The following is a 27200-nucleotide window of genomic DNA, read 5'->3' as shown; positions in this document are numbered from 1 at the left end:
CCCCTGTAAAAGGAGTTTATAAAAGTTATCAATGTAAGTGCAGGATAGAAATTCAGATCAGATAACTCGACTTTCTATGGAACATTATTTCCTCTCTCATTCCTCAAAGCTGTAAATCCCCGTCCCACACACTCTCCCTCCTCCCTGTGCTGAAATCCAAACCCATCGCATCATCTTTCAGTGGCCCTAAACCGTGAGTGAAAGGGTGAGAGAGGAATGTGAGAGTGAGTGTGAGAGAGTGTGAGAGTGAGTGTGAGAGTGATTGTGAGAGAGTGAGTGTGAGAAAGTGTGAGTACAGCAGTGGGCTCGGTGTGGAGAATGAAGTGGGGCAGGTGGAGCATCTTTCAGTGGGGCAGCAGTGATCATAATCTCATGAGGTTTAGAATAGTTACGGAAAAGGACAAGGAACAGTCAAATGTGAAAATTCTTAACTGGAGGAGGGCAAATTCCAGTGAGTTAAAAAGGGATCTTGTCCGTGTGGATTGGAATCAAAAATTGGCAGGCAGAACAATAATTGAATGATTGGAGGCCTTCAAGGAGGAGTTGGTTTGGGTACAGAGTAGACAGATGTCTACGGGAGAGAAAGGAAGGGCATCCAAAGCTAGAGCTCCCTGTATGACGAAAGAGATAGAGATTAAAATGAAACAGAAAAAGGAGGCTTATGAGGAATGTAAGGTTCATAATACAGTCGTGAACCAGGCTGAACGAAGAAAGTACAGAGATCTAAAAAAGGGAATAAGAGGTGCAAAGAGGGAGTATGAGAATATATTGGTGGTAAACATAAAAGGGAATCCAAAAGTCTTTTACAAACATACAAATGGTAAAAGGGGAGTCAGAGGAAGGGCGGGGTCGATTCGGGACAAAAAAGGAGATCTTCTTGTGGAGGCAGAGGGAATGGCTGAGGCACTAAATGATTACTTTACATCCGTCTTCACAAGAGAAGAGGATTCTGCCATTTTAGCAGTAAAGGAGGAGGTAGTAGTGATATTGGAGACGATAAAAATCGATAAAGAGGAGGTACTTAAAAGATTGGCAGTGCTCAAAGTAAAAAAGTCTTTCGGTCCAGATGGGATGCCTCCTCGATTACTGAGGGAAGTAAGGGTGTCGATAGCAGAGGCTCTGACCACAATCTTCCAATCCTCCTTGGATATGGGAGTGGTGTCTGAGGACTGGAGGATTGCAAGTGTCACACCCCGTTCATAAATGTGGGAGAGGGATAAACCCGGCAATTACAGGCCAGTCAGCCTAACGTCGGTGGTGGGAAACTTCGAGAGACCCGAATCTGGGACAAAATTAATTCTCACTTGGAAGAACGTGGGTTAATAAATGAGAGCCAATATAGATTTGATAAAAGTAAAATCATGTCTGACTAATTTGATTGAGTTCTTCAATGAAATAACGGAGAGTGTTGATGAGGGTAGTGCACTCGATGTTGTGTACATGGACATTGAAAAGGCGTTTGGTAAAGTACCACCAAATGGACCTGTTGGTAAAATTGAAGCCCATGGCAGCATGGATACAAAATTGGCTGAGAGACAGAACGTGGAGATCAGTGATGAACCGTTGTTTTACAGACTGGAAGGAAGTATACAGTGGTGTTCCACAGGGGTTGGTATTCGGACCATGACTCTTTTTTGAGATATATTAATGACCTAGAAGTGTAACTAGTGGGTGCCGCAAGGATCAGTGCTTGGGCCTCAGCTGTTTACAATATATATCAATGACTTAGATGATGGAACCAAGTGTAATGTATCCAAGTTTGCTGACAATACAAAGCTAAGTGGGAAAGTAAGTTGTGAGGGGGACACAAAGAGTCTGCAAAGGGATATGGACAGGTGAAGTGAGTGGGCGAGAAGGTGGCAGATAGAGTATTATGTGGGGAAATGTGAGGTTATTCACTTTGGTAGGAAGAATAGAAAAACAGAATACTTTTTAAATGGTGAGAAACGATTAAATATTGGTGTTCAGAGGGATTTGGGTGTCCTCATACAAGAAACACTGAAAATTAACTTGCAGGTACAGCGAGCAATCAGGAAAGCAAATGGAATGATGGAATTTATTGCAAGGCGGTTGGAGTAGCTCCCAAACCGATCACCATTTGTCCGTTATTAACAGATGCTCCCTGACTGATCACCAAGTCTCCTTCATTTACAGAAGCTCCCTAATTGATGACTATTTCTCCTTCATTTACAGATGCTCTCTGGCCGATTACCACTTCCCCTTCATTCACTGATGCTCCCTGGCTTATCACCATTTCTACTTCTTTTATAGACGCTCCATGACTGATCACAATTTCTCCTTCATTTATAGACGCTCCCTGACCAATCAATTTCTACTTCATTCACAGACGCTCCCTGACCATTCACATTTCTCCTTCATTCACAGACGCTCACTGAGCGATCACCAGTTCTCCTTCAATTACAGACGCGTCCTGACCAATGAACATTTCTCCTTCATTTACTTACGTTCCCTGACCAATGAACATTTCCCCTTCTTTTATAGACGCTCCCCGACTGATTACCATTTCTCCTTCATTTACAGACGCTCCCTGACCGATCACCATTTCTCCTTCATTTACAGACGCTCCCTGACCGATCACCATTTCTCCTTCATTTACAGACGCTCCCTGATTCGATGAGTCACGAGGTTTGACGCTGGCACTGCGCATGCTCGGAGGCCGCGGGCCGTGTGTTGAGTTTCGGGTCTGATCTAAACCGGAGCCCCCGGAGTGTAGAGAGAGAGAGGAGAATGTTCACTGTTTGATATTCGGGCCCGGGGCCGCACTCGGGGTTTGTGAAGCCCCCGCCCCCGCCCCCGCCCCCGCCCCCTCCCCCGGGGTTTATTAACCCGCTCCCCCCGCCCATCTCTCACCTGTTGCCGACACAATCTCGGCCTCACTCCCCGCCCGCCGCGCATGCTCAGCTCACACTGCCCGGGTGATTGACGGGAGCTCCGGACCAATAGGAAGAGCGGAGAGGGGCTGGAGGACCGAGCGGGCGGTTGGTCCTCCAACCAATGAGAGTCGGGGAGGGGCGGGACTTGCGGCACCGAGTGGGCGGGGCTGAGCCCGGATCTCCCTCATTGACTGAAACTCTGCATCAATTTTAAACCTGATTGATGTCAAACTCGAGGGAAAAAACTGGACTTTAATAAAGGACAAAGAGGAGGGAATATTGGAGGGAATAACACAGTGTTGGGATAAAATGGATTAATTCAGGACAGACAGCAGGGAATATTGGAGGGAATAACACAGTGTAGGGATAAAATGGATTAATTCAGGACAGACAGCAGGGAATATTGGAGGGAATAACACAGTGTAGGGATAAAATGGATTAATTCAGGACAGACAGCAGGGATTATTGGAGGGAATAACACAGTGTAGGGATAAAATGGATTAATTCAGGACAGACAGCAGGGATTATTGGAGGGAATAACACAGTGTAGGGATAAAATGGATTAATTCAGGACAGACAGCAGGGAATATTGGAGGAAATAACACAGTGTAGGGATAAAATGGATTAATTCAGGACAGACAGCAGGGATTATTGGAGGGAATAACACAGTGTAGGGATAAAATGGATTAATTCAGGACAGACAGCAGGGAATATTGGAGGGAATAACACAGTGTAGGGATAAAATGGATTAATTCAGGACAGACAGCAGGGAATATTGGAGGGAATAACACAGTGTAGGGATAAAATGGATTAATTCAGGACAGACAGCAGGGAATATTGGAGGGAATAACACAGTGTAGGGATAAAATGGATTAATTCAGGACAGACAGCAGGGATTATTGGAGGGAATAACACAGTGTAGGGATAAAATGGATTAATTCAGGACAGACAGCAGGGAATATTGGAGGGAATAACACAGTGTAGGGATAAAATGGATTAATTCAGGACAGACAGCAGGGATTATTGGAGGGAATAACACAGTGTAGGGATAAAATGGATTAATTCAGGACAGACAGCAGGGAATATTGGAGGGAATAACACAGTGTAGGGATAAAATGGATTAATTCAGGACAGACAGCAGGGATTATTGGAGGGAATAACACAGTGTAGGGATAAAATGGATTAATTCAGGACAGACAGCAGGGATTATTGGAGGGAATAACACAGTGTAGGGATAAAATGGATTAATTCAGGACAGACAGCAGGGATTATTGGAGGGAATAACACAGTGTAGGGATAAAATGGATTAATTCAGGACAGACAACAGGGAATATTGGAGGAAATAACACAGTGTAGGGATAAAATGGATTAATTCAGGACAGACAGCAGGGATTATTGGAGGGAATAACACAGTGTAGGGATAAAATGGATTAATTCAGGACAGACAACAGGGAATATTGGAGGAAATAACACAGTGTAGGGATAAAATGGATTAATTCAGGACAGACAGCAGGGATTATTGGAGGAAATAACACAGTGTAGGGATAAAATGGATTAATTCAGGACAGACAGCAGGGAATATTGGAGGGAATAACACAGTGTAGGGATAAAATGGATTAATTCAGGACAGACAGCAGGGATTATTGGAGGGAATAACACAGTGTAGGGATAAAATGGATTAATTCGGGACAGACAGCAGGGATTATTGGAGGAAATAACACAGTGTAGGGATAAAATGGATTAATTCGGGACAGACAGCAGGGAATATTGGAGGGAATAACACAGTGTAGGGATAAAATGGATTAATTCAGGACAGACAGCAGGGATTATTGGAGGAAATAACACAGTGTAGGGATAAAATGGATTAATTCAGGACAGACAGCAGGGATTATTGGAGGAAATAACACAGTGTAGGGATAAAATGGATTAATTCAGGACAGACAGCAGGGATTATTGGAGGAAATAACACAGTGTAGGGATAAAATGGATTAATTCAGGACAGACAGCAGGGATTATTGGAGGAAATAACACAGTGTAGGGATAAAATGGATTAATTCAGGACAGACAGCAGGGATTATTGGAGGAAATAACACAGTGTGGGGATAAAATGGATTAATTCAGGACAGACAGCAGGGATTATTGGAGGAAATAACACAGTGTAGGGATAAAATGGATTAATTCAGGACAGACAGCAGGGATTATTGGAGGAAATAACACAGTGTAGGGATAAAATGGATTAATTCAGGACAGACAGCAGGGATTATTGGAGGAAATAACACAGTGTAGGGATAAAATGGATTAATTCAGGACAGACAGCAGGGATTATTGGAGGAAATAACACAGTGTAGGGACAAAATGGATTAATTCAGGACAGACAGCAGGGATTATTGGAGGAAATAACACAGTGTAGGGATAAAATGGATTAATTCAGGACAGACAGCAGGGATTATTGGAGGAAATAACACAGTGTCGGGATAAAATGGATAAATTCAGGACAGACAGCAGGGATTATTGGAGGAAATAACACAGTGTAGGGATAAAATGGATTAATTCAGGACAGACAGCAGGGATTATTGGAGGAAATAACACAGTGTAGGGAAAAAATGGATTAATTCAGGACAGACAGCAGGGATTATTGGAGGAAATAACACAGTGTAGGGAGAAAATGGATTAATTTAGGACAGACAGCAGGGATTATTGGAGGAAATAACACAGTGTAGGGATAAAATGGATTAATTCAGGACAGACAGCAGGGATTATTGGAGGAAATAACACAGTGTAGGGATAAAATGGATTAATTCAGGACAGACAGCAGGGAATATTGGAGGGAATAACACAGTGTAGGGATAAAATGGATTAATTCAGGACAGACAGCAGGGATTATTGGAGGGAATAACACAGTGTAGGGATAAAATGGATTAATTCAGGACAGACAGCAGGGATTATTGGACGGAATAACACAGTGTAGGGATAAAATGGATTAATTCAGGACAGACAGCAGGGATTATTGGAGGAAATAACACAGTGTAGGGATAAAATGGATTAATTCAGGACAGACAGCAGGGAATATTGGAGGGAATAACACAGTGTAGGGATAAAATGGATTAATTCAGGACAGACAGCAGGGATTATTGGAGGGAATAACACGGTGCAGGGATAAAATGGATTAATTCAGGACAGACAGCAGGGAATATTGGAGGAAATAACACAGTGTAGGGATAAAATGGATTAATTCAGGACAGACAGCAGGGATTATCGGAGGAAATAACACAGTGCAGGGATAAAATGGATTAATTCAGGACAGACAGCAGGGATTATTGGAGGAAATAACACAGTGTAGGGATAAAATGGATTAATTCAGGACAGACAGCAGGGTATATTGGAGGAAATAACACAGTGTAGGGATAAAATGGATTAATTCAGGACAGACAGCAGGGAATATTGGAGGAAATAACACAGTGTAGGGATAAAATGGATGAATTCAGGACAGACAGCAGGGATTATTGGAGGGAATAACACAGTGTAGGGATAAAATGGATTAATTCAGGACAGACAGCAGGGAATATTGGAGGAAATAACACAGTGTAGGGAGAAAATGGATTAATTCAGGACAGACAGCAGGGATTATTGGAGGAAATAACACAGTGTAGGGATAAAATGGATTAATTCAGGACAGACAGCAGGGATTATTGGAGGAAATAACACAGTGTAGGGATAAAATGGAATAATTCAGGACAGACAGCAGGGAATATTGGAGGGAATAACACAGTGTAGGGATAAAATGGATTAATTCAGGACAGACAGCAGGGAATATTGGAGGGAATAACACAGTGTAGGGATAAAATGGATTAATTCAGGACAGACAGCAGGGATTATTGGAGGGAATAACACAGTGTAGGGATAAAATGGATTAATTCAGGACAGACAGCAGGGAATATTGGAGGGAATAACACAGTGTAGGGATAAAATGGATTAATTCAGGACAGACAGCAGGGATTATTGGAGGGAATAACACAGTGTAGGGATAAAATGGATTAATTCAGGACAGACAGCAGGGAATATTGGAGGGAATAACACAGTGTAGGGATAAAATGGATTAATTCAGGACAGACAGCAGGGATTATTGGAGGGAATAACACAGTGTAGGGATAAAATGGATTAATTCAGGACAGACAGCAGGGATTATTGGAGGGAATAACACAGTGTAGGGATAAAATGGATTAATTCAGGACAGACAGCAGGGATTATTGGAGGGAATAACACAGTGTAGGGATAAAATGGATTAATTCAGGACAGACAACAGGGAATATTGGAGGAAATAACACAGTGTAGGGATAAAATGGATTAATTCAGGACAGACAGCAGGGATTATTGGAGGGAATAACACAGTGTAGGGATAAAATGGATTAATTCAGGACAGACAACAGGGAATATTGGAGGAAATAACACAGTGTAGGGATAAAATGGATTAATTCAGGACAGACAGCAGGGATTATTGGAGGAAATAACACAGTGTAGGGATAAAATGGATTAATTCAGGACAGACAGCAGGGAATATTGGAGGGAATAACACAGTGTAGGGATAAAATGGATTAATTCAGGACAGACAGCAGGGATTATTGGAGGGAATAACACAGTGTAGGGATAAAATGGATTAATTCGGGACAGACAGCAGGGATTATTGGAGGAAATAACACAGTGTAGGGATAAAATGGATTAATTCGGGACAGACAGCAGGGAATATTGGAGGGAATAACACAGTGTAGGGATAAAATGGATTAATTCAGGACAGACAGCAGGGATTATTGGAGGAAATAACACAGTGTAGGGATAAAATGGATTAATTCAGGACAGACAGCAGGGATTATTGGAGGAAATAACACAGTGTAGGGATAAAATGGATTAATTCAGGACAGACAGCAGGGATTATTGGAGGAAATAACACAGTGTAGGGATAAAATGGATTAATTCAGGACAGACAGCAGGGATTATTGGAGGAAATAACACAGTGTAGGGATAAAATGGATTAATTCAGGACAGACAGCAGGGATTATTGGAGGAAATAACACAGTGTGGGGATAAAATGGATTAATTCAGGACAGACAGCAGGGATTATTGGAGGAAATAACACAGTGTAGGGATAAAATGGATTAATTCAGGACAGACAGCAGGGATTATTGGAGGAAATAACACAGTGTAGGGATAAAATGGATTAATTCAGGACAGACAGCAGGGATTATTGGAGGAAATAACACAGTGTAGGGATAAAATGGATTAATTCAGGACAGACAGCAGGGATTATTGGAGGAAATAACACAGTGTAGGGACAAAATGGATTAATTCAGGACAGACAGCAGGGATTATTGGAGGAAATAACACAGTGTAGGGATAAAATGGATTAATTCAGGACAGACAGCAGGGATTATTGGAGGAAATAACACAGTGTCGGGATAAAATGGATAAATTCAGGACAGACAGCAGGGATTATTGGAGGAAATAACACAGTGTAGGGATAAAATGGATTAATTCAGGACAGACAGCAGGGATTATTGGAGGAAATAACACAGTGTAGGGAAAAAATGGATTAATTCAGGACAGACAGCAGGGATTATTGGAGGAAATAACACAGTGTAGGGAGAAAATGGATTAATTTAGGACAGACAGCAGGGATTATTGGAGGAAATAACACAGTGTAGGGATAAAATGGATTAATTCAGGACAGACAGCAGGGAATATTGGAGGGAATAACACAGTGTAGGGATAAAATGGATTAATTCAGGACAGACAGCAGGGATTATTGGAGGGAATAACACAGTGTAGGGATAAAATGGATTAATTCAGGACAGACAGCAGGGATTATTGGAGGAAATAACACAGTGTAGGGATAAAATGGATTAATTCAGGACAGACAGCAGGGAATATTGGAGGGAATAACACAGTGTAGGGATAAAATGGATTAATTCAGGACAGACAGCAGGGATTATTGGAGGGAATAACACAGTGTAGGGATAAAATGGATTAATTCAGGACAGACAGCAGGGATTATTGGACGGAATAACACAGTGTAGGGATAAAATGGATTAATTCAGGACAGACAGCAGGGATTATTGGAGGAAATAACACAGTGTAGGGATAAAATGGATTAATTCAGGACAGACAGCAGGGAATATTGGAGGGAATAACACAGTGTAGGGATAAAATGGATTAATTCAGGACAGACAGCAGGGATTATTGGAGGGAATAACACGGTGCAGGGATAAAATGGATTAATTCAGGACAGACAGCAGGGAATATTGGAGGAAATAACACAGTGTAGGGATAAAATGGATTAATTCAGGACAGACAGCAGGGATTATCGGAGGAAATAACACAGTGCAGGGATAAAATGGATTAATTCAGGACAGACAGCAGGGATTATTGGAGGAAATAACACAGTGTAGGGATAAAATGGATTAATTCAGGACAGACAGCAGGGTATATTGGAGGAAATAACACAGTGTAGGGATAAAATGGATTAATTCAGGACAGACAGCAGGGAATATTGGAGGAAATAACACAGTGTAGGGATAAAATGGATGAATTCAGGACAGACAGCAGGGATTATTGGAGGGAATAACACAGTGTAGGGATAAAATGGATTAATTCAGGACAGACAGCAGGGAATATTGGAGGAAATAACACAGTGTAGGGAGAAAATGGATTAATTCAGGACAGACAGCAGGGATTATTGGAGGAAATAACACAGTGTAGGGATAAAATGGATTAATTCAGGACAGACAGCAGGGATTATTGGAGGAAATAACACAGTGTAGGGATAAAATGGAATAATTCAGGACAGACAGCAGGGAATATTGGAGGAAATAACACAGTGTAGGGATAAAATGGATTAATTCAGGACAGACAGCAGGGAATATTGGAGGAAATAACACAGTGTAGGGATAAAATGGATTAATTCAGGACAGACAGCAGGGATTATCGGAGGAAATAACACAGTGCAGGGATAAAATGGATTAATTCAGGACAGACAGCAGGGAATATTGGAGGAAATAACACAGTGTAGGGAGAAAATGGATTAATTCAGGACAGACAGCAGGGATTATTGGAGGAAATAACACAGTGTAGGGATAAAATGGATTAATTCAGGACAGACAGCAGGGATTATTGGAGGAAATAACACAGTGTAGGGATAAAATGGATTAATTCAGGACAGACAGCAGGGAATATTGGAGGAAATAACACAGTGTAGGGATAAAATGGATTAATTCAGGACAGACAGCAGGGATTATTGGAGGAAATAACACAGTGTAGGGATAAAATGGATTAATTCAGGACAGACAGCAGGGAATATTGGAGGAAATAACACAGTGTAGGGATAAAATGGATTAATTCAGGACAGACAGCAGGGATTATCGGAGGAAATAACACAGTGCAGGGATAAAATGGATTAATTCAGGACAGACAGCAGGGATTATTGGAGGAAATAACACAGTGTAGGGATAAAATGGATTAATTCAGGACAGACAGGGGGGATTATTGGAGGAAATAACACAGTGTAGGGATAAAATGGATTAATTCAGGACAGACAGCAGGGATTATTGGTGGAAATAACACAGTGTAGGGATAAAATGGATTAATTCAGGACAGACAGCAGGGATTATTGGAGGAAATAACACAGTGTAGGGATAAAATGGATTAATTCAGGACAGACAGCAGGGAATATTGGAGGAAATAACACAGTGTAGGGATAAAATGGATTAATTCAGGACAGACAGCAGGGATTATTGGAGGAAATAACACAGTACAGGGATAAAATGGATTAATTCAGGACAGACAGCAGGGATTATTGGAGGAAATAACACAGTGTAGGGATAAAATGGATTAATTCAGGACAGACAGCAGGGATTATTGGAGGAAATAACACAGTGTAGGGATAAAATGGATTAATTCAGGACAGACAGCAGGGAATATTGGAGGAAATAACACAGTGTAGGGAGAAAATGGATTAATTCAGGACAGACAGCAGGGATTATTGGAGGAAATAACACAGTGTAGGGATAAAACGGATTAATTCAGGACAGACAGCAGGGATTATTGGAGGAAATAACACAGTGCAGGGATAAAATGGATTAATTCAGGACAGACAGCAGAGAATATTGGAGGAAATAACACAGTGTAGGGATAAAACGGATTAATTCAGGACAGACAGCAGGGATTATTGGAGGAAATAACACAGTGTAGGGATAAAATGGATTAATTCAGGGCAGACAGCAGGGATTATTGGAGGAAATAACACAGTGTAGGGATAAAATGGATTAATTCAGGACAGACAGCAGGGAATATTGGAGGAAATAACACAGTGTAGGGATAAAATGGATTAATTCAGGACAGACAGCAGGGATTATTGGAGGAAATAACACAGTGTAGGGATAAAATGGATTAACTCAGGACAGACAGCAGGGATTATTGGAGGAAATAACACAGTGCAGGGATAAAATGGATTAATTCAGGACAGACAGCAGGGATTATTGGAGGAAATAACACAGTGTATGGATAAAATAGATTAATTCAGGACAGACAGCAGGGATTAATGGAGGAAATAACACAGTGTAGGGATAAAATGGATTAATTCAGGAGAGACATCAGGGATTATTGGAGGAAATAACACAGTGTAGGGATAAAATGGATGAATTCAGGACAGACAGCAGGGATTATTGGAGGAAATAACACAGTGTCGGGATAAAGTGGATTAATTCAGGACAGACAGCAGGGAATATTGGAGGAAATAACACAGTGTAGGGATAAAACGGATTAATTCAGGACAGACAGCAGGGATTATTGGAGGAAATAACACAGTGTAGGGATAAAATGGATTAATTCAGGACAGACAGCAGGGATTATTGTAGGAAATAACGCAGTGTAGGGATAAAATGGATTAATTCAGGACAGACAGCAGGGAATATTGGAGGAAATAACACAGTGTAGGGATAAAATGGATTAATTCAGGACAGACAGCAGGGATTATTGGAGGAAATAACACAGTGTAGGGATAACATGGATTAATTCAGGACACACAGGAGGGATTAAAGGAGGAAATAACACAGTGTAGGGATAAAATGGATTAATTCAGGAGAGACATCAGGGATTATTGGAGGAAATAACACAGTGTAGGGATAAAATGGATGAATTCAGGACAGACAGCAGGGATTATTGGAGGAAATAGCACAGGTCTGGGGAGCTGGGACTTGGCCATGAGAGTAATTGAAGGTACGGGAACTGAAATAATCTGCAGTGAGAAAGGAGAAAAGGCAGAATAATCGGTAATTAGGACATCAATCAGTCTCTTATGTTGAATTCATCAAGTAATTGACCCATTCTGTTTGAAAAAAAATTGATTTATTTGACAGAGATCCAGAATATTGAATTTCAGCCCAGTTTTGCGGTTATTAACATCAGCAGAAACAAATCCCAACTCCCAGAATGAGGTTCTGCTGCTGAAACCCTCATCCGTTGTTTACCTCCAGACTCGACTATTCCAATGCTCTCCAGGCCCGGCCTTCCACTTTACACCCTCCGTAAACTTGAACCCACAATCACCAGATCAATAATCAGTCCCATTATTCATTGTGTCACTGGCCCAGGCTGTGGAGAACACGGAGCAGCTCCCACTCCCACAGCACTGCGGTATGAGCAGGTACCGAGTCAGCCTCAGTCATGAGCACTGGAATCCACGAGTCCGGGTGTGTCAAAGGTGCACGGTGAACAATCACCAAAGTGAAACATTTTTGCCGCTTCCCTTCGATACCTCAGCTGGTCGAGCGACAAGACTGTCGTGGAAAATAAGACAAAGTCATCCTTCCGTCATTTGTTCAATTCCTGCTCGAAGGAGAACGCGTGATTTTGGAATAAGCAGCAATTAGTTCAAGGTCGCTCTCTTAACTTTACAGGCACCTCACAGATTAACATGTTGCCATGAAGGCACAGGACGCCTCTTTTCCTTTCTCAAACCTGAAAACTTTCTGTGTCTGCCCAAACAAGGCTGCTCTGCCTCTGCTCACCAGCAGGGAGCGCTTTTGAGCAGCAATACTTCAAAACACTCAGCTCTCGCTTTCAGGCAAAAGAAGTCTTCGATCAGCACCGGACTCCACGAGTCTGAACGTGTCAACAGGCGCACGGTGAACAATCACCAAAGACAGCGCTGTTTATCACTTCCCTTCGATAGCTCAGCTGGTAGAGCGGAGGACTGTAGTGAATAAAACAAAATAAAGTCATCCTTAGGTCGCTGGTTCAATTCCGGCTCGAAGGAGTGAGTGTGATTTTGGATTAAGCAGCAATTACCTCAAGGTCACTCTCTGAACTTCACAGGCAGCTCACAGATTAACATGTTGCCACTCAGGCACAGGACACCTCTTCTCCTTTCCAAAACCGAAAAGCTTTCTGTGTCTGCCCGAGCACGGCTGTTTCACTCGAGCATTTCCCTCTGCTCACCAGCAGGGAGTGCCTTTGAGCAGCAACACTTCAAATCGCCCTCAATTTCAGGCAAAATGGTCTTCGATCAGTCAGTCAGTCAGGGCTCTCGCTGCTCCTCGAGCTCGGGCGGCTGTTGCTTTCCGGTGACCTCGTCTTCCTTCCGAAGGCTCGGGCTCTTCTCAGCATCATTCATGATTACTGTGGCTTCCCGTTCTGCTGTTCCTCACTTGCTGATGCTCGATACCGCCGATTGGAGCAAAGTATTTAATATATTCAGGGAGCGGCAACCCAAGGCAAGATTTCTCTGCTGGTCTTGGAGCAGCTTGAAGGCGAGTGTGAGGCAGGAACTGTGAGGGGCGATTCACAAACAGCAAACGAGGAATTAGCTCAACTGGCCTGTGAGAAGTAGCGGGATCGTTGATTATATTCTCCACTCACCGTTTGCCTTGGTGCAATTATACAGAAACAAGAGTGTTGTCAGTGAGTCCATCGCTCATGGACTTCCGAAACTTCACTGTGTGTTTGGGTACAGAGAGATCAAGGGGCAGCAAATCTTTTGATGTGCTGCAGTAAGCAAAAGTTCTTGATTTTGCTATGCAGCAAAGATGAAGTGAGAGATGGAAAAAAAGCTTCGTAATCCTTGATGCCTTCTCTGAAGATTGAATTCAGGACCTTCAGATTATGACACTGATGCACTGCTTGCTGCACTGAGAAGGCACTTACCAGGTATGGAGCCAGGCAGCACCACCAAGTAGGACAGCTTGCAAGGTATTGAAGGCCATAAAATTTTGCATTAAAAAATATCCAAGCCAGGTAGGAATCGAACCTAATGCGTTATCCATTGCACCACTGGCCCAGATTATAACGAATTATAGAATTAGTAGCAGTGGGAGGCAGTGGGCATGGCGGAGGTACTAAATAAATACATTGCATCTGTCTTTCTCAAGGAAGAAGACGCTGCCAGAGTGTCAGTAAAGGAAGATGTTGTAGAGACACTGGATTGGCTAAAAATTTAAAAAGAGGAGGTACTGGAAAGGCTGGCTGTACTTAAAGTAGATCCGTCATCTGGTCCGGATGGGATGCATCCTCGGTTGCTGAGGGAAGTAACGGTGGAAATTGCAGAGGTACTGGCAAAAAACCTCCAAACATCCATAGATTTGGGGGTGATGCCAGAGGACTGGAGAATTGCAAATGTTACACCCCTGTTCAAGAAAGGGTGAAAGAAAAAATCCAGCAACTACTGACCAGTCAGTTTAACCTCGGTAGTGGAGAAAGTTCTAGCAACGATAATCCGGGACAGAATTAGCAGTCAATTGGACAAGGATTAGGGAAAGCCAGCACGGATTTGTTAAAGGCAAATCGTGTTTAATTAACTTGATACAGTTTTTTGATGAGGTAACAGAGAGTAGATGAGGGCAATGCAGTTAATGTGGTGTGTATGGACTTCGAAAAGGTGTCAGATAAAGTGCCGTATAATGGGTTTGTCATCAAGATTGAAGCCCATGGAATAAAAGGGGCAGTAGCAGCATGGATACAGAATTGGCTAAATAACAGGAAACAGAGTGTCGTGGTGAACGGTTGTTTTTCGGAATGGAGGGAGGTGTACAGTGGTGTTCCCCAGGGGTCGGTGCTGGGACCACTGCTTTCCTTGATATACATTAATGACTTGGACTTGGGGATACAGGGCACAATTTCCAAATTCTTGCTACCAAAATGCTCCACTTCACTGTCATCTGCATTAAAATTCATCGGCCAATTATACACCCATTTTGCAAGTTTATTGATGTATTTTGTATTTGGTCGCAATCTTCATCAATATTATCGAAACGCCACCCCACCCCGCCAATCTGGTGTCATCTGTAAGTTTTGAAATTGTACTTCCGATTCCCGAGTCCAATTCATTGATGTGAATTGTGAACAGTGGTCCCAGAACCAATCCTTGTGGAGCCCCACTTTCCACCTTATACAGTGTGAGTCGCTACAATTAACCCCACTCTCTGTTTTAGAGCAGTAGTCAAGAGAAACTTCCTTACACAGGGAGTAGGCAGTCTGTGGAATTCACTTCCACGGTTAGTGTTTGGGGCACACAGTTCTGTAATGACAAGTGGTCCTCATGTTTTTATCCAAGACAGGCCTCAGCCCAGTCATTTACTCTAAATGTTGGTGCAATGGTTCAAGCTCAGAGGTGCCAGGTATCGGGAGCAGCAGTAGCTGTAAATAAAATCTAAATGTAAGTAAATACCAATATAGTTCATCTTCATCTATTTCTAGTTTAATAACTTTTGCTGAATGTGGCCCAGGCCAAGTGCTAGGATATCGGGTCAGGTTCACCATAGGAAATGAGTTTGACATCACTGAGATAGACAATGTGAACCGGATTACCCTCATCCACTAACCCAGCAACTTCTTCAAAAAACTCAAGCAAGTTTGTAAGACACCATTTTCTTTCCCAGAAGCCGTGTTGAGTATCTCGAATGGCTCCTTCTCTTTCCCCGTGATCATAAACAGCATCTCTTAGGATCCCTTCAAGCATCTTCCCTCTGATCGAGGTCACACTGATGGGCCTGTCATTCCCCGGCTCTGATTTGTCCCCTTCAATGAAAATGGGAACTACGTGAGCTCCCTTCCAATCTCAGGGGACAATCCCTGACTCTATTGAGCTGTTGAAGATACAGGCAAGGGGCTCACAGAGCACCCGTCCCATCTCTTTAAACACCCGGGGGTGGATATCATCTGGACCTGGAGAACAACGCATTTTGAGAGTTCATATTTTATCCAAGATGACATCCCTTTCTATATTCATATTTATGATGTTATTGTTGACAGCACATCCCACAGCTGCAATCTGAGCCTCATCCACAGGAGTGTAGACTGATGAGAAATAGTCATTCAACAGCTCTACCATAGCCCGGGAATCTGTCCTGAACTGTCTTTCAGTGGCCCTAAACCATCTTTAATGGTCTTCTGACCTCCTGACGGAGCTGGAAAGACATTTGCTATTATTCTCAGAATTGGGCACCATCTTCTTTTCCAAAGATCTCTGAGCTTCTCTAATGGCTGCTTTTGTCTCCCTCGATTGTGGGTGACATTTGACCCAATTCTCCTGTAAACTGAATTCATCCTGATCCGATCTGGGTTAAATGTAAGACAGTTCGGGGAGTCAGGACTCATTCACCGCTAGACCCACACTGAGAGGTAAAACCCCAGACGGTTCCTGAGTAAGGATTCCTCTGGTACCTCAGCATATCTTTGTCAGCTATCTCACAGTCCACTCCTGGAGGCCCCACTCCCTGAGCCTACAACCTTCAGCAGGGTCAGGGGTGGAGTTCCGCAGTGGGAGTGATCCCAGAGTAACTGTCGGAATCGCCCCCACCCTGTGGATGGTCCGGATCATGTATTTTGAGTGATCCTGGTGTCTGACACGCACACATCAATAAAACCTGGAATTCTGGAAACACACTGCAGGTCCTTCTTTATCTGGAGATCGAATGACTGTTGTATAATTGTACCAGCAGTTAACAGGCTCCTGTGAACTCCTCCCTCTGCTATTTTGATGCAGACTTTAACCCATTTATTTTAAATGGGTTTATTTTAAATGAGTTAACGCCTGCCTTAAATGGTAGACTCAGGACTGTCACACAAACAGGTTAAATCTTCATAAAATAATTACCACAGTCATTTTTAGACTGGACGCCGCACAGTGAGTTTGCTGTCAGTGAAGAGAGACGAGAAAGACCAAAGTGCCGTTTGCCCCTCTCAGTGTGGCCCTGAAGGACTGTGTCCAGGCTGAAGTTTTGTTTCCACCGGACGATCCTCCCCCCAGATTGTCCTTTCTGAGCTCCAGTCAGGTGATGCAAAACACTCAGGTGGGAAAGACCAAAATCTACAACAAGGGTTTAAAACAAAGCTGATTTATTTAACAGATATCCAGAATAATAAACTCCAGCCCAGTTATAGGGGTTATTAACATCAGCAGAAACAAACCCCAACTGTCAGAATGAACATGGTTCAGTCCTGGATGGGATTAACAGCAGAATCCAACCCCTGCAGTCATATGTGAACTCGCTGGAGTCTCAGCACATGTGATGACTGAGTGAATCCCTTCCCACACACGGAGCAGGTGAACAGTCTCTCAACCAATGGGCATGAGTTGATGTGTCAGCAGTTCATTTCTGCTTTTAAGCTCTTCTCACAGTCACTGCATTACGACACCAAGTTATAGTCCAGCAATTTTATTTTAAATTCACAAGCTTTCGGAGACTACCTCCTTACTCAGGTGAGGAAGGAGGAAGCCTCCGAAAGCTTGTGAATTTAAATTAAAATTGCTGGACTATAACTTGGTGTCGTAAAATTGTTTACAATTGTCAACCCCAGTCCATCACCGGCATCTCCACATCACTGCATTAAAAGGTCACTCAATAGTGTCAACAAGTTAATGTTTCAGAAGGTGGGATGATCGAGTGAATCTCTTCCCACACACGGAGCATGTGAAAAGTCTCTCCCCAGTGTGAGTCCGTCGATGTCTCAGCAGTTCGTTTCTGATTTTAAATCTCTTCCCACAGTCAGAACATTTAAAGGTCTCTCAGTGTGAACTTGCTGGTGTGACAGAAGGTGGGATGACCGAGTGAATCTCTTCCCACACACGGTGCAGGAGAACCGCCTCTCCCCAGTGTGAACTCGCTGGTGTGCCAGCAGGGTGAGTGAATCCCTTCCCACACACGGAGCAGATGAACGGCCTGTCCCTAGTGTGGGTGCGTTGGTGTTTCAGCAGATTCCTTTTGCTTTTAAACCTCTTCTCACAGTCAGAACATTTAAAAGATCTCTCATCAGAGTGAACTCGCTGGTGTGTCAGCAGGGTGGATGACCGAGTGAATCCCTTCCCACACACGGAGCAGGTGAACGGCCTCTCCCCAGAGTGACTGCGTCGATGAGTTTCCAGCTCTGAAGGGTAATTGAATCCCTTCCCACAGTCCCCACATTTCCACGGTTTCTCCGTGGTCCGGGTGTCCTTGTGTCTCTCCAGGTTGGATGATCAGTTGAAGCCTCGTCCACACACAGAACACGTGTACGGTTTCTCCCCGCTGTGAATGGTGTGATGTTTTTTCTGGCTGTGTAACTGATTAAAGCTCTTTCCACAGTCAGTGCACTGGAACACTCTCACTCGGGTGTGTGTGTCTCGGTGCTTTTCCACTCACACTGATGTTTGAAATCTTCTCCCACAGATAGAACAGACAAACATTTCTCCTTCCACATTCAAAGGCCGATGATATTCAGGTCCTGATGAATCGAGTGACTCTGTCAGATCTTGATGTGATCTTTGGTTTGAGTTTCCCTCTGCAAATCCTCCCCTGTGAAAGGAGTTAAAAAATTTATCACTGTAAGTACAGGATAGAAATTCAGATCAGACAACTCTACTTTCTATGGAACATTATTTCCTCTCTCATTCCCCAAAGCTGTAAATCCCCGTCCCACACACTCTCCCTCCTCCCTGTGCTGAAATCCAAACCCATCGCATCATCTTTCAGTGGCCCGAAACCATGAGTGAAAGGGTGAGAGAGGAATGTGAGAGTGAGTGTGAGAGAGTGAGTGTGAGCACAGCCCTGGGCTCCGTGTGGAGAATGAAGTGGGACAGGTGGAGCATGTTTTGGTGAGGCAGCAGTGATCATAATCTCATTAGGTTTAGAACAGTTATGGAAAAGGACAGGGGACAGTCAAATGTGAAAATTCTTAACTGGAGCAGGGCTAATTCCAGTGAGTTAAAAAGGGATCTTGTCCAGGTGGATTGGAATCAAAAATTGGCAGGCAGAACAATAATTGAACAGTGGGAGGCCTTCAAGGAGGAGTTGGTTTGAGTGCAGAGTAGACAGATTCCCACGAGGAGGAAAGCAACGGCCCGTTGGATGACTGAAGACATAGAGATCACCATTTCTCCTTCATTTACAGATTCTCCCTGACCGATCACCATTTCTCTTTCATTTACAGACGCTCCCTGACCGATCACCATTTCTCCATCATTTACAGACGCTCCCCGACCGATCACCATTTCCCCTTCATTTACAGATGCTCCCTGACCGATCACCATTTCTCCTTCATTTACAGACACTCCCTGACTGATCACCATTTCTCCTTCATTTACAGACGCTCCCTGACCGATCACCATTTCTCCTTCATTTACAGACGCTCCCTGACCGATCCCCATTTCCCCTTCATTTCCCGGCGGGTAGTGAGGGGGGGATAATGTTCACTGTTTTATATTCGGGTCTGGGGCCGCACTCGGGGTTTGTAAAGCCTGAGCCTGGGCCTGAGCCCGGACCCGGGCCCCGGGGTTTATTGAGCCTCTTGCTCCGATCCTCTGACCTGCACCGAACGCGCTCCTCCACTGACCGATAATGAGTCACTACTGCGCCTGCGCACTGGGCTCCACTGATTCAGATAGGGTACAATCTCCACCGCGCTGCATGCTGGGTGATGCAGCCGCCATTGATGATCTTAATATCAGGCCGAAAAGCAAAGACATCGGAAGCAGGAAGAGCGCGTTTGGACCAAGAATAATAAAATAAACTGAAACCCCAGCGCTTCGAGCCATTAAAACCGGCACAAACACACAGCATAGAAGCACCCCCCCCTCCACCCCGAATTTGCTGAACTCCAGAAAATATTTTTTTCAGTGACTTTTATTAATTTCGTTTTATTAAATGTTGCAACTGAAGGGTTCAATTAATTTTTATTTTCCAAATGCACCTCGGGACCGCCAGTCTCACCATTAACCCCGCCCTGGTGATTAAGGAGAGTTCCGGACCAATAGGAGGAGCGGGAATTTTCGGCCTTTCATATAACTCGTGGGGTGTTGCAAGGATCAGTGCTGTGGCCTCAATTATTTACAATATATACCAATGACTTCGATGGAGGAACAGAGTGTCTTGTGGCCAGATTTGCTGATGATACAAAGATAGGTGGAATAGCAAGTTGCAATGAGGACACAACGTGTCTGCGAAGGGATGTTGCCTCCTTAAGCGAATGGGCAAAAAATTGGCAGATGGAATATAATGTGGGAAAATGTGAAGTCATCCACTTTGGGAGGAAAAAAATATTTTGCTTTATTTATTTGAATGGAGAAATACTACAAAATGCTGCAGTACGGAGGGATCTGGGTTTCCTCGTGCAAGAAAGACAAAATTCAACATACAGGTGTAGCAGGTAATCCGGAAGGCAAACGGAATATTGGCTTTTATGTCTAGGGGGTTGGAGCATAAAATCAGTGAAGTCATGCTACAAATGTACAGGGTGCTGGTGAGACCACAACTGGAGTACTGCATACAGTTCGAAGGAAGGACATACTTACATTTGAGGCAGTTCAGAGAAGGTTCACGAGGTTGATTCCGGGTGTGGAAGGGTTGTCTTATGATGAAAGATTGAACAGGCTGGGTCTATATTCAATGGAGTTTAGATGAATGAGAGGAGATCTTATTGAAACAGACAAGATTCTGAGGAGACTCGATAGCGGAGATGCTGAGAGGATGTTACCCCTCATGGGGGAATCTAAAACTAGGGGGCATAGTCTCAGAATAAGGGGTCACCTGTTTAAGACGGAAATGAGGAGGAATTTCTTCTCCCAGAGTGTCGTGAGTCTTTGGAATTCTTTACCCCAAAAAGCTGTGGAGGCTGAGTCATTGAATACATTCAAGTCTGTGTTAGACAAATTTTTGATCAGCAAGGGAGTCAAAGGATATGGGGAAAGGGCGGGAAAGTGGAGCTGAGGTAAAAATCAAATCAGCCACGATCTCATTAAATGGCGGAGCAGGCTCGAGGGGCCGAATAGCCTACTCCTGCTCCTCTCTCTTATGGTCTTATGGTAAATTGACTGGACGGATGTGCGGACAGTTGGTCCTCCAACCAATCGGAGTGTGTGAGGGGCGGGAGTTGCGCCACTGAATGGGCGGTTCTAAGTCCAGATATCCGTCATTGTCTGAAGCATCATTTTTTAAAATTAATTTATCTTAAGCTCCAGGAGAAAACTCGACAATTCTGTTGTGGCTTGAAACAGGTGAAACCAGATGAGGTGGAGCAAACATTTCAACATTTGTTCGAAAAACACATTAATTAAGAACAGCCAACATGGATTAATTGAGATATCACAAGTCTACTGATAAAGGGAATGTAGTGGATGTTGTGTTGATGGATTGTGAAAAGGTGTTTGATAAGATGACGGACAGGAGGCTTATTGATAAAATTAATACCCACGGTATTAAAATGAATGGGGCAGTGTGGATAGGAAGTTGTGTAAAGGGCAGAAAACAGAGAGTAGTGGTTAATGGATGTTCTCCAGACTGGAGGGATGTAAACAGTGGTGTCCCCCAGGGTCAGTGTTGGGACCATTGCTCTTCTCAATATAGAGAATGACCTGAGCTTGGGTATATGGGACACAAGGTGAAAATCTCTAGATGACTCCAAAATTGGCAGCGTGGGGAACTGGGAAGAGGAGTCAGTGACTTCATTATGACGTCCACAGGTTCGAAAACAGGCAGGTGAAATTTAACGCAGAGAAATGTGACGTGATACATTTTGAGAGGAAGAAAAATTAGATGAAATGTAAACTAAATAATCAAAGTTTAAAAGTAGAGGAGCAGAGAGACTAAGGGATGGAAGGTTCCAAATAATGCATTGTCTTATTAATTAACAAGTCTGAGAGTCAGCAACTTTAATACCTCATTCAGAAATATATGAGCAAATTCTCTTTCCTGTACTGTACCAGAGTAAACATGCCAGTCCCCCGTGTACACGAGATGATCCCGCTGGATGGAACCTCAGGCACCCTGAGCTTGATCTCGGGTGTCTCCAGTCCTGACTGCCCCTTACATCAGTATCCCGTCACTTTTATACACTGTAGTGATCCATCTCTGTCACTGGACCTGGAACTTCCCCAGTCTGTGGTTTACTCGGACACGTTGTTTGGTTCCCAGCAGTTATTTATCTTCAGTAGCGTTCTCATGATCACTGAACTACCCTGCTTACTGTTAATTAGACTCATCGAATCAAAGTAATGTATGGCACAGAAAGAGACCATTCGGCCCATCGCGTCTGTGCCGGCCGAAAAAGAGCTATCCAGCTTAATCCCACTTTCCAGCTCTTGGCCCATAGCCTTGTAGCTTCCGGCAGTTCAAGTATTCTTCAAATACGATGAGGGTGACTGCCTCAACCACCCTTTCAGGCAGTCAGTTCCAGACCCCCACAACCCTTGGGTGAAATAATTTCTCCTCAGTTTCCCATTAAACCTTCTACCAATCACTTTAAATCTATACCCCTGGTTATTAACCTCTCTGCTAAGAGAAGTGGGTCCTTCTAATCCATGCTGTCTGGGGCCCTCATAATTTTGTTCACCTCAATTAAATCTGCCTTCAGCCACCTCTGTTCCAAAGAAAACAACCCCAGCCTATCCAGTCTTTCCTCATAGCTAAAATTCTACAGTCCAGGCAACATCCTTGTAAATCTTTCTTGCCTTGTGTATAAAATGTCTGCTATTTGAAAGTCGTGACATTGATCAAAGTCCACGTTACATTTTCTTGCCATTTGTGTCAAGATTTGGAAAAGATCTGCTGCCTGATACTTTAAATATTGCCGACCTTTAACTGTAGCTCACAGTGTCTTAACTGTCACTGTTATCATCAGCCTTTTATGAATTTCCTGGTGCTCCATCTCCTTCACAAAACTAGCTGATCACAGCATCGTTTCCTTTAAATTGAATCCACTGTGAAAAAATGCACAATTTCAAAGTTAAGCAACGTGTGTTAGATTGGAAGGAGAGTGTGAGAGGAGATAATTGGCTTGGATCAGTGATCTCTTGAGCATTAAGACATTCATTATCTGAAAGAAGCACGGAGATGAGATTTCTGTCTATATTTATCAGTATAGAAAATAAGCAGGGAGTTGAGATCCTTTTGTCTATTCATCCTGCTATCGACAAAATCCTTCGCCTCTCAATGCCCAGCATCTTTCTTTCCAACTCCCTGCTCTCTGCAGGGAAGTCTTGGTTTCATTAATTCTCCATGTTAGCAGCAAACATCTAATTCACCTGGCAGATCTGGCCATGGTTTCTAGTCATAAATCATCCCTTCGTGTTGACACCATGTTTGCAACTCAAGATAAGCTGTTTTATGTTCATGGAATTCATTCCAGCCAGTTTTCTAGATCAATATGTCGAGGAACCAACAAAGGAACAGGCTACTTTAGATCGAGTATTGTGTAATGAAACAGGGTTAATTGGTAATCTTGGAGTAAATGATCCTGTGGGGAAGAATGATCATAATATGGTAGAATTTGATATTGAGTTTGAGAGTGATGTCGTTAAGTCCGAAACTAGGGTCTCAAATTTAAACAAAACCAATTACGTAGTTATGAGGGGTGAGTTGGCTAAGGTAGTTTGGGAAATGAGATTAAAAATATGATAATAGATAAGCAATGGCGAACATTTAAAGAAATAATTAAGATTTCCTCAACAAAATTACATTCCCTTGAGGATTAAAAGCTCCACCGGAAAAGTGGTCCTACATTGGTTAACTGGAGAAATTAATGATAGTATTAGGTTAAAAGAGGCTGACAATGTTGCCAAAAAGAATAGTAAGCCTGAGGATTAGGAGAGTTTGAGAAATCAGCAAAGGATGACCAAGAAATTGATAACATGGGAGAAAATAGAATGAGCGTAAACCAGAAAGAAATATAAGAATGGATTGTAAGAGTTTCTACAAGTATGTATAAAGGAAGAGATTAGCGAAAGTAAACATGGGTCCCTTGGAGACAGAAACAGGAGAATTTATAATGGAGAATAAGGAAATGGCAGAGACGTTAAACAAATATTTTGTATCTGTCGTCACAGTAGAAGACACAAAAATAATACCAGAAGTATTGGGGAACCAAGGTTCGAATGAGAGTGAGGAACCTAAAGCAATTAAGATTGGTAAAGAAACAGTACTGGATAAATTAATGGGACTAAAAGCCGACAAATTCATTGGCCCTGATGGCCGAGATCCTAGGGTTTTAGAAGAGGTGGCTGCAGAGACAGTGGATGCATTGGTTTTATCTTCCAGAGTTCCCATGATTCTAGAAAGGTCCCCATGGATTGGAAGGTACCAAATGTAACCCCGTTATTCAAGAAAGAGGGAGAGAGAAAACAGGGAACTGCAGGCCCTTTAGCCTGACAATAGTAGTAGGGAAAATGCTCGAATCTATTACTAGGGAGGTGGTAACAGGGCACTTAGAAAATTATAATATGATTAGGCACATGCAACTCGCTTTTATGAAAGGGAAATCGTGTTTTGACAACTCTAAGAGGTTTTGAGGGTGTCGATAGCAGGGTAGATAAGGGAGAACCAGTGGATATAGAATATTTGGATTTTCAAAAGGCATTCGATAAGGTGCCACACAAAAGTTTGTTGAACAAGATTAGGGCTCATGGGATTGTGGGTAATATATTAACATGGATTGGGGATTGGTTGACGGACAGAAAACAGGAAGTCGGAATAAACAGGTCATTTTCGGATTGGCAGGTTGTAACTAGTGGGGTGCCGTGAAGATCAGTGCTTGGGCCTCAGATATTTACAATCTATATTAATGACTTAGATGAGGGGACCGAGTGTAATGTATCCAAGTTTGCTGATGAGACAAAACTAGGTGGGAAAGTAAGCTGTGAGGAGGATGCAAAGAGGATGCAAAGTGATACAGACAGGATAAGTGAGTGGGCTACAAGTTGGCAAATGAAGTATTAAGTGGGGAAATGTGAGGTTATTCACTTTGGTCGGAAGAATAGAAAACAGAATATCTTTTAAACGGTGAGAGAGTACGAAATGTTGGTATTCAGAGGGATTTGTGTGTCCTTGTACACGGATCACAGAAAGTTAACATGCAGGTGCAACAAGCAATTAGGAAAGCAAATGGTGTGTTGGCCTTTATTGCGAGGTGGTTGGAGTACAAGGATAAGGAAGTCTTGCTGTAATTATATAGGGCTTTGGTGAGACCGCATCTGGAGTACTGTGTACAGTTTTGATTTCCTTACCTGCGGAACGATACACTTGCCTTAGAGTGGGTGCAACAAAAGTTCACTAGATTGATTCCTGGGACAAGAGTGTTGTCCTGTGAGGAGAGATTGAGCAGAATGGGCCTATATTCTCTGGAGTTTACAATAATGAGGTGATCTCATTGAAATATATAAAATTTTTAGAGGGCTTGACAGTGTAGATGCTGGGAAGTTGTTTCCCCGAGCTGGAGAGTCCAGAACTAATGGTTATAATCTCAAGATAAGGGACTGGCCATTTAGTACAGAGATGAGGAATAATTTCTTCACTGAGAGGGTTGTGAACCATTGGAATTCTCCACCCCAGAGGGCTGTGGATGCTGAGCCATTGAATAGATTCAAAACTGAGATGGATTGATTTTTGGACACGAAGGAACTCAAGGGATATGGGGAGAGGTCGGGAAAGTGGAGTTGAGGTCGAAGATCAGCGATGACGTTATCAAATGGCGGAGCAGGCTCGAGGGACTGAATGGCCAACTCTTGCTCCTTTCGCTGATGTTGGTCCGCTGGAAAAGCCGAACTTGCCAGCTGTTTTAAAACTTTTAGCCTGAACAGGGACTTGAACCCTGGACTCTCAGATCACTACCTATTTTAAAAGTCTGATGCTCTACCGACTGAGCTATCCAGGCTCACTGTTGGATTAGTTTCCATCATACAGATTCATGGTGGGACTCTGAATTATCCCCGTCGATGTCGAATTCGGGGGAGTATCTCTTTTATACAATTTTCAGCAACATGTTGAGGCGAATCCTTGTTTCTGTTGAACATGATGTAAGAAACATGGACAGAGAACTCGTGATTTTACAATTCTTCTTGTTTGTACAAAATGTCTTGTCATTCGTTCGCAGAAATTAAAAAAACCCACTTTACCCAATGGCTCAAAAGTTAAACTTGTTCCACACGGGAGCTGGGAAAGGCCTCTCGAGATTTCAGCCGATCAACAATTGAAAGCTGAATAATTTCACCCGTTACACCGTGACACCAGGCAGCAGATTTGCCTCCCGAATTTTCCCAACACGACACTTCAAACCGATGAATCTCTGCTTCACGGAAAGAAGAATTGTGTTTTTGGTTCTTTAGATTTAAAGATGTCGTGCCGGCCGCTTTACCATTTCAGCTCTCGCCAATCGCCCCCTCTCCCTCCTATAAACAAATAAACTCTCACCTGCTATTGCAAGACGGGAGGTCAGAGGAGCCTCAGTGCCCACATGGGGACATGAAGAAGTCGACGTGTTATGGAACCAGTTGTACCTTGAACTCCAGTCAAAATGTTTAGAAGGTTCAACTACTTTAGATGGCGCTGGAGCTCACAACCCCAGCATTTCTCGAGTGTATAATTATTGTAGAAATAACGCGCGCTGACCGATTGCTCCACTGGAGCCGCGCACGGTCTGTGTCCCCAGTGCTCCCATCAAACAGCTTCATCCTCGGTCTCTCAATTATCACTTCCTGATCTTTCCCACACAGAAACCTCCAACCAAGAGGCGATTCGTTAAACATCCGCAGTGGCCTTTAAAAGCCGTGGAATCTGAAACAATGCCCCTGAAGATAAGAACATTTAATTATATTGCTATTAACTTAAGGACAATTATTTTCATGCTACTTTGAGGATTTGGGGAAATTGGGAGCTGAAACGAAGAAACTCTCTCTGGGCTGTCGGTGATTGGAGAGATGGGCGTTATTTCATTTCAAAACCGAGGCTCGGAACTTCCTGATGGAGAAGTGTGAGAGAAGATTGTGGTTAGTGGCAGTTGCCGGGGAGATCGAGAGGAGAG

At 43.2% G+C, this 27200-nt stretch overlaps 1 long non-coding RNA gene and 2 other non-coding genes across 3 annotated transcripts in view; 1 reads left to right on the top strand and 2 right to left on the bottom strand.

The window, feature by feature from the left end:
- LOC137310834 (uncharacterized) overlaps window positions 1-27200 on the bottom strand; it is a 227062-nt gene that overhangs the window by 163670 nt on the left and 36192 nt on the right. The window lies entirely within an intron of this gene.
- trnay-gua (transfer RNA tyrosine (anticodon GUA)) lies at window positions 13104-13197 on the top strand. The gene is made up of 2 exons: window positions 13104-13140; window positions 13162-13197. It is a non-coding gene; the product is annotated as a tRNA-Tyr (tRNA).
- trnak-uuu (transfer RNA lysine (anticodon UUU)) lies at window positions 25970-26054 on the bottom strand. The gene is given in 2 exon segments: window positions 25970-26005; window positions 26018-26054. It is a non-coding gene; the product is annotated as a tRNA-Lys (tRNA).

This window comes from Heptranchias perlo, unplaced genomic scaffold (assembly GCF_035084215.1).
Source record: "Heptranchias perlo isolate sHepPer1 unplaced genomic scaffold, sHepPer1.hap1 HAP1_SCAFFOLD_282, whole genome shotgun sequence".
NCBI lineage: Eukaryota > Metazoa > Chordata > Chondrichthyes > Hexanchiformes > Hexanchidae > Heptranchias > Heptranchias perlo.
The sequence above is the reverse complement of the archived record's forward strand: the minus strand, read 5'-3'. Positions and strand labels throughout refer to the sequence as shown.